This window comes from Petaurus breviceps, unplaced genomic scaffold (assembly GCF_028583685.1).
Source record: "Petaurus breviceps papuanus isolate PSGF00001 unplaced genomic scaffold, PetGlider_PUasm1.0 213, whole genome shotgun sequence".
In the NCBI taxonomy this organism is placed as follows: domain Eukaryota; kingdom Metazoa; phylum Chordata; class Mammalia; order Diprotodontia; family Petauridae; genus Petaurus; species Petaurus breviceps.
The window spans coordinates 3218391-3227692 of NW_027185860.1; the positions used below are offsets into that span (position 1 = coordinate 3218391).

The 9302-nt window shown below is 38.6% G+C and overlaps 1 pseudogene; it reads right to left on the reverse strand.

Annotated features, from left to right (window-relative positions):
• Window positions 1-8181: 8181 nt before the first annotated feature.
• On the reverse strand, window positions 8182-8960 carry LOC138165504 (folate receptor alpha-like; annotated as a pseudogene).
• Between the last annotated feature and the right edge of the window lie 342 nt (window positions 8961-9302).

Below are 9302 nucleotides of genomic sequence, written 5' to 3' on the forward strand. Positions count from 1 at the left end.
GGGGGGGGGGGGGGGGGGGCTCTCAACAATGGCTACCCAGAATCCATATCAAATCACAGAACACTTCTCAAAGTGAGCCCCAAAACAAAGCTACACATCAGGGCTTATATAGCCTTCTCCTGGCTCAGAGAATGTAACAACCTTATTGACTCACTGGCCAATCAAGAAGTATCTACTGAAAAACAATCCTCCTACCCCAGGCTCCAGGTGTACTTTAGCCTAGGGGCAGGGAAGATCTTCAAAATTTACATTCCCATTACACCCTATCAGTAAAAACTATTGAGCCCCCAAATCCAATATATATTTTTGTGTTTATAAATAACAAACTTTCTTTTTTTACTAAACAATTATGTTCATTATGAAAATATACAAAATGGACCTTATTAAATATGAAATGAATATATTTTAAATATATTCCTTTTATCATATTTTATTTACTAATGGGAAAAAAAATCCTTTAATTTTGACCAAAAAATTATTGGTAAGAAGATCTTTTTGGCAAGAGCAATGTGATATACACAATATTACCCACAAGTCTACTTAACTCGATACGTGTAACCTGAAATACTATACAATGGGAAGTGGGTCCATACATATGTATTATATTAAAATGTAAATTTATAAATAAATATAATGCAAATTAATAAGCAAAGTATATATTACAATGTAAATTTGTAAATAAATTTAATGCAAACTAACAAGTGAAGACATCTTTGTTAATCTTTTACCTTGTGGAACTCTTCTTCCCTCAGGATAACTCATATACCCTATGTGACATCTGATCCCATGAACCAAATAAGAAAATCAAAGACAATCATAATATTAAAGCTTAAAGCTTAATTATTTAATTTTTTAATGAAATGTGAATAGAAACAGAAATCATAGTATTTTCCTTACATGCCTTAGTGAATTTGAGGTATAGTCACCCCATTTTTGAGAACACTTTTCAAAATCAACATTCAGAATGGGAAAAGGTAGCATAAATTCTGTAATCTCATAATTTGTGTATATTTTAGACTACTTAGATATAAGGTATCATTCTTCCAGTCTTCAATTCAATAAGTATTTAAGTGTCTCCTATGCACAAGGCACTGTGATAGGTACCAGAGATACAGAGAAACTTTACAAGAAAAAAAAAAGATAGTCCCTACCCTCAAAGAGTTTACATATTATGGATTAATGTATGTGTATGTATAGATATGTATATTTATGTGTAAGTATATATATATATGATATATATTTTTATGCCACTATCTTTCCTTCCCTACCCCAACCCCATAGGACCCTTCTTTGTAATAATTATAATATTCAAGTGAAATAAACCAACCAAAACTTAGGCTTTGTCTGAAAATACATGGCTCATTTTATTTATTTTTTTTTTTAAAGCAATTGGGGTTAAGTAACTTGCTCAAGGTTACACGGCCGGTTATTTCTGGGTGTGGTGCTGAGCGCCTGAGCCCGGGATTCGATCTCCAGGTCGTCCCAACACTGGAACCGGTGCTCTTACTTGCTGAGCCACCTGGCCACCCCTAAGCAATTGGGGTTAAGTAACTTACTCAAGGTTACACGGCCAGGTGTTTCTGGGTGAGTGCTAAGCGTCTGAGCCCGGGATTCGATCTCCAGGTGTTCTCAACACTGGAGCCAGTGCTCTTACTTGTTGTGCTACCTGGCCACCCCTACATGGCTCATTTTATGCCCGTGGTTTACCCCTTCTCTTCTGAGAGATGGAAGGCAAACTTTACAAGAGTTTTGAATTCAAAAACTGCATTGATCAGAATTCTCAAATGTTTCAGAGCTGTTTTCCTCCTGATTCTATTTATTTTGTTATATATCATTTCCTATAAGTTTTCCCAAGTTTCTCTGAATTCTTTATAGTCATAATTTCTTACATTCATATACCACGATCTGTTCAACTGTTACCCAGGTGATGAATATCCACTTTGCTTCCTGTTCATTGCCACTACAAAGTGTGTTCCTTTAAGTTATTAATCTAAAGGACCAGAACCATTCTTTAATCTTCCTTGATTATCCATCTTTAAAAAAAATTTTTTCGTCATCCCTTCAACCTCCTAGAAAAAGTCATCTAATATTTCTTCCTCCTTGTCATTGTCAGTGACTCATTTCTCAACCTCTTAAAGTTCAATTCTTAACCAAATCACAGAATTGAAACTATGCTCTCCAGGGTTACCAATGATCAATTTATTGGCTCAGTATAACGGAATTTCCTTTCTCCTCATCTTCCTTGATCTTTTTAGAGTCTTTGACACTTCTTGATTTTCCTCCCATCTATTGGAATATCTCCATTTTATTTAATAATATTTAATTTAATTTATTTAATAATAAACATCTATCTTCTTCCAAGGCACGAGTGTCCCTCACTTGTTTGTTCTTTCAAACTATCCTGCGATAATTTATATAGGAATATAATGTGCTTTATTTCTACCAGGGCCCCCAAATAAAATGGAAGGTCCCTGAAGAAACTACTTGATTTTTATCCTGGTATCCAGTATCTTATACACAATACAAGATCTTGTAACACAGTATCTTGCACATAGGAGGCATGTATTAAATGTTAAATTAAATCAATTCAAATAGGATATCATCTTTAAATTAGTTTTTTTTAATCCTAAGAAAAAATTGAATGAATATCCTCCATCTAGTCTCAAGGTCGAATAAAACCATAGATATAATTATTGCTAGTAATAATATTGTAAGTTTCTTGAAAACAGGAAGCAACTCATTTATATTTGTGTCTTCCTTCACACCTAGCACAGTGCTTTTGCTTTGGCTGCTGTTTAATAAATGTTTGTTCAATCATATGTAATTGAATAATTAGAGGTTTGCAATACTCACCACTGCAATTTGCTGGTTGCAAACTCCCTTCTTATAGCCTCACAGGGGTAGTTGGTAAACACCTCAGAGTGAAGTGTTCACTCAGAGAGGTAAATTGACATTTTTAGGGCACATCACCAGATAACAAGTGGATAAATGGCTTTCTCCAAAGGTTAATAACCTCATATCAGGGTAAAACTGGATTTGCCAGAAAGTATTTTAGCCACCCTAATTCTTCATAGGATTAAACTTATGCCTGATGTAATTGGAATGATTTCTTCTACCCAAAGATGATCCAAATGAGGAAAAAATAGTAAATAGGTTGTTTCTTTTTTTAATCTGGAAATAAATGGTTTTCCTGTTGCAGTTCTATATTCAATCATTTTCTATTAAGTAACATAAGGGCCCTTAAACATTACTATGAGATTTGTGTTCAAAGAATTTTTTTTTCACTGCTACTCATTTTGAGACACATTGTACTTTACATATTCTTCATCACTATCAGTGTTAGAAACTATATTCTTATTCATTAGCAGTAAAAACTTCACCTGGATGAAATGTCCGCTCACAGAAGGCAATGATTACTTTAGTCATTGTTTATTTTGTAAGGGACACTTGGGAACACTTCCCAGCTAGGCACCAAAGGAAAAAAAATGATTCTAGAAAAAAATGCTAGACCAGCAGTGTTTCTAGATGTGCCCGATACCATCTCTTTGGCAATTCATAAATCAGAGCGAGATGTGTTTCTGCTACCCAACAATATGCTCCATCAATAGGATAACACTCTGAAGAACCCAGAATTTTAAAGGAATTTAAATAAGTACTTCACAAAAAAATCTGCAAAACATCCATGATATGAATTTTTTTTTAATTTGGAAGAAAAAGGAATGCTGTTTTTCTTAGTCATGTAGAGAATAAAAATTTTAAAGTAACAACAAAGAAGTGACAATGAGAAATGCCATTGAGAAATAAACTTTTTTTTAAAGCAATTGGGGTTATGTAACTTACTCAAGGTTACACAGCCAGTCATTTCTGGGTGTGATGCTAAGTATCTGAATCCGGATTTGATCCCCAGGTCATCCCGACACTGGGGCCGGTGCTCTTACTCTCTGAGCCATCTGGCCGCCGCTGAGAAATAAGCTTTAAAAAAAAAAAAAAGATTTGTATATCCCCCCCCAAAAAATCTATCCAAAGTAAAAAAGAAAGCAAAATTTTTAGAAAAACAATAGTTATGCAGGTTTGTTGTTATTTATTTGTTTTGAACCTTTTATTTCATTGGTGTAGGTAGGGAACTAAATCAGAATGAATAAACTCCATCTATCAAAGCAGACCATTTAGCAAAAATTCTTTTCAATTTGAGTTAAATTACTTTCCAGGGTTGGGACTTGAATCCATAATTTATAAACTGTGAGGCTACCTCTCTACTTACTACACCACACGTCCAATGAAAGTTTTGACAGTGAAAGTCTGTACTAACAATTTTTAAATAAAAATTGAAAATTGAAAAATTGTACAAAATCAAATGATAGAAAAGCAGATCATTAAAACTTTGAGATACTAGCTTACAGCTGTCAGATTCACAAATAATGTAGGAATTGGGGAAAACAGACATAGGATTGCATTATTGGAAGAACTATAAAATTGGATCTTTCTTTAAAATCATCTGGCAATATAGAAAAAGGGTTACAAAATGCCCCATATTTGGACACAATGATCTCACTAACATTATATCTTATTAATGCTATTAAGAAGAAAAATGCCTAGCTATGCAAGGATATTTGCTTCATTTGTAATAATTAATATGTGAATAGGATCATAGGACCATAACTCTAGAACTAGAAGGGTTCTCAAAAGCCAACTAGTCCAACTTTTTCATTTTACGGATGAGGCCTGAAGAGATTAATTCATTTGCGTAAGGTCAGTCATACCTATAATAAGTGGCAGAGAAGAAATTTAAACCTAGGTTCTCTGATTCCAATCCAGCTCCTTTTCTAATATACCACATATGTCCCAAGATTGGGGAATAGCTGAACAAACTATGATATATTGCTACATTGGAATCTTATTTCTCTGTTAAGAATTTTTTTTTTATAAATCAGGACTATGAAGAAATATTTAAGCGAAATTATGTGAAGAAAAGCAAAATTAGAGGAACCATAAACACTTTGACTATATTTTTATTAGTTAGCAACTAAGCTTTTAAAGTATAATATGCCTTTCCACTCCCCAAAAGGCATGCCCACGGAAACTTCTGCAAGAGATATCCAGGGAAAAAAGGACTTCAGTATTTCTGCCTGCTGGCCAGGTGGTTTACCCAGAATTTCCCAAATTTTGTAGTTTTGTCCCTGGCCTTTAACTTGTTTAGACTTCTGGAAAAAAAGAAGGAAGTGAAGGAAGTACAAGCAGTCCTGGGAGTTGGTGACAATGATTAATAGTAATAAGAGTCATTTGATCAAAATGAGTTATATGTAGTCTAGGCTACATTATTGTTGCTATTGTTCAGTCTTTCAGTCATGATTCTGTACACCATAGCATATCAGGCCTTTCACTCTCCCAAAGACTATCCAAGCTCATGTTCATTAAATATATTGGACACCTTCTGACCTGAGAGGCTTATCTTCTGATATTATATCTTTTAGTACTATCCATGAATTAGGGGTGACTAGGTGGTGCAGTGAATAGAGCACTGTCCCTGGAGTCAGGAGGACCTAAGTTCAAATCTGGCCTCAGACACTTAACACAAAAACTAGCCATGTGACTTAAGCAAGTCACTTAACCCCAATTGCCCTACCCTTCCCCCCTCTAAAAAGAATAAAAAAATACTATCTATGAGGTTTTCTTGGCAAAGATACTGGAGTGGTTTGCCATTTCCTTTTCCTCTGGACTGCCTTTTGTCAGAACTCTCCACTATGACTTGCCCATCTTGTGTAACCCTACAAGGTATAGCTCATAGTCTCAGTGAGCTACATAAGCCCTTCTTCCAAGACAAGGGGGTGATCCAGGGAAGGGAGATTGCCAATTAAATGCTTGTTGATTTGATCTGCCCAAATCTGAGTGAGAAGGATAAGATGGAAAAACACTTTTTTTAATCTTTTTAGAGAAAAGCTAAATACTCCTGTGTTGGAAGACGGTCATAGCTCAGCATCCTATGAGTTCAGGTTCTTAGGATGAAATGTGACACTTATATGCAAATAATTTAACAGTCAACAAAAGGAGACTTACTTTGCCCTAAACAAAAAGGATATGCAACAAGTGATGCTTAGAGTCTCTGGACCTACTCCCCACCCCCAAACTCTATATCAAAACTCATTTGGTCAGAAGGGTGATACATATGGTCTTCAGAAATCCATTAAGTTGACCAGGTAGAGGGGGATTTGTGCCTTAAATTACCAAGAAAGGAGGTAGGGACCAATCAACTACAAGGGATTGCTTTGTTGCCATAATGGTAATGGGAATTTGAAGAACTTCCCTGCCCCTTGTATTTGCAATCAAACAGGTACTTAGCACCTTGTTCCAAGTTCATCATTGCATCAAGTATTAAGACCCAGAACTTGTGAATCCCACAGTGGGATGGACTTGTTGACATAACAGGAAGGGGCAGACAAGGAGGAGCTAATACCACATATACAAAAAAGCCCAAGCTGAGAGAGGCCAGAACTCCTGGGAGTGAGCATCTGAAGGATGGGCTGCTACTGCCGAAGAGAGAGAAGAGAACAGAGAAGAACTGAGAAGAGAAATGAGAACTGAGGACTGAACTTAAAATTGATAACTGAGAAATGAGAAGAGAGGAGAACTGGGAAGAGGCATGACTGTAGTGCTGGCACTTTGTCTGTTTTAATGTTACTTTGTCTGATCTGTCTCCTGACAGAGGATGGTGCTGTTGTTACAAGAGCCCTGGGACCTTGCTGCTGGTTCAGAAGCCCTGAAAGAGGATTTTCTTATTGTATGTTTACAGAAATCCTAGAGGAGGGTCTTGCTGACATTTTCAGAGATCCAGGAACCATACTGATTATTTGTGTTGATTCCTCAGACCTTGTTGTTGGGTCTATGTTGTTTTCACAGGCAGAAAGTGAATTGATGAGGATGCAATGTGCATGAATGTTGTTGTGGCTTTGTTAAGCTTTTTCTTCCCATGAACAGAAACTGTGAAGGACTTGAAGTGGACTAGACACTGTGAGCTTCAACATGGAACAGGAACTGGACAAGGAGCTGGACAACAAGGAGCTGGCAGATGCTCTTACTCGCTGTGCTACCTGGCCGCCCTGGTCTTGCTTTTTTAAGTTGTTTTTGTTATTCATCCTTCATTCTCAAGACATCAAGAGGATGATGTTTTGACTTGCTAGTAAACTGGATTTAAGTAAGGGAGAGTTGTACAAAGTCATCAGTCTCACTTTCTCCTTCAGAGTCATCAAAGTCCAGTGGCAAGACAAGAGTCCAGACAACTGTCGATGGCCCAGAATACAATGGGTTTCCTTGATCTTTTTATTTTTTTTTGTATCAATCAACATTTATTAAGCTCCTACTTATATATGGACCAGGTTACTAGGGATACAAATATAATTAATGAAATGATCCTTACTGGAAAGGAGTAAGGGGGGGGGAGGGTTACTTTAGAGAGGGAAGCAATCATATCTAATTTGCCCTAAAGAAGAGAAGAGGGGTAAGTGGACTTGGCTATGCAGAGGAAGAGGTTGGAGCTACTTAAAAGTGGGGAGAAAGGAAGGCACTCCCTCCTTGGCTCCCTCAGTAGTGGGGTGGGGAATGTGAAATCCAAAGTGTGTGGGGGTATAGGTTTCCAAGCAGACAACTCAAGGTTTGAGGGGGAAGAATTCAACTTAGGAAGCCAGGGTTTCATGAGAGTCAGACTGTGTCAGGCAGGATGCTGGGGTCCAGGGTTCTCAGACTGGGAGTAAATCTTGGCTGGGGTTTGAATGTACAGTTTTTCCCCGATAATAAGACCTATCCCGAAAATAAGCCCTCCCCTTACTGTGTAAGATTCCTCTAAAATAAGCCCTCCCCCAAAAATAAGCCCTATTGAGATTACTACTGTAGTGAAGGTGATCCCCTGCACTACACGCTACATTACGGTACTCTCTGTATGCACTGTCCCCCTTCCCCCCCGTGAAACGCACGCAGCGCTCCAAGCTGCATCCAATCAGAGCTGCAGCAGTGAGCGCGTCATCCTGTTCTTCCTCAGTGATTTGCTTGCTGGCGCCATTGAGAGCAGTGCCTCGGAGGAGAGATGAGGCAGGACAACATAAGCCCTCCCCTGAAAATAAGCCCTCTGGTGTTTTTCTTTCCAAAAAATTTAATAAGACAGTGTCTTATTATTGGGGAAACACGGTAGATTGGTTAGATTTGATGCCTGATGAGGGTTAACCCCAGAGAAGCAACAGCAGTGTCAAAATCAAGAAGGGGAAACTGGCCCCCCAACTGAAGATTCCTGGGGCAGAGCCAAAAGCATAATATTTAGTCACAGCTTCATTGGGGTTTCCCTGGGCTGGGTCGAATCACATATGGATGCATTTGCCACTGCCCCAGCCAAAAGAGCTTGCTTTATAAAAGTGACTCCAAATGTTCTCATATAGGGAGGCTGGTGTGGGGAAGTAAAATGTGAAAGGGTGGCAGGCAGCCTCAGCTGGGCACTTGTTAATCCCTGAAATCCAGTTCCAGCCTTTGTGCCAGTTCTCTTTGCAGGTATATGAGAATTGGCAGTCCTCCCACCTCTAGTTACAGTCCTCCCTGCACAGGGGAACATTCAGGATCCTTTCCCTCCACCAGCTTGATGACACTGGCTGGATCCAGGGTCCTAGGTTGGGAGAGCACTCAGAGAGACAAGTGTCCTGGATAAAGTGGCGTTTGCAGGCTAGGGTCATCTTTCCACAGTGGTTATAGTTGAATGGGTACAGGTAAGAGGTATCTTTGTGGGCGGCATGGCTTGTGTTTACAATGCAGCAGGCATTTTTCTTCCATGGGCTACACTGCTGATGAAGGCCATCCTCTGGACCAGGCTCTGCCTTGTGGTGTTTAGCATCCATGCAGACATTGAGCGGATCATGACCCTTCCAAACCCCATGGGCCATGGCCATGAGGCTCAGGAACAGCAACCCCCATCCTGGTTAAGGCATCATCTCTAGGGCCTATCTCCTCTAGGTTCCCAGAGTTCCTAAGAAAGCCTGGAGCCCAACATAATAGCAAAGACCTCTTTGATCTTTTTAATTTAACGTCTTTCCCATTCTCAGTTTGTCTGAGACAATGCCCATTCAATAACTAAGGGCTAAGTGAGAATTGAGGCAAAAAAATGGTCTAGTTTGCCATCACAAAACAATCAGTCTGACAGGGGAAGACCCTCAGAATTTCTGGCCAGAACAGAAAATGATTGCTATTGGTACTCAGCCATCAAAACCGAAACAATGAGCAATAGAGGCTTGGATTGGGATCTATTGTTGGTCATTTGTTGAAAACCAGAG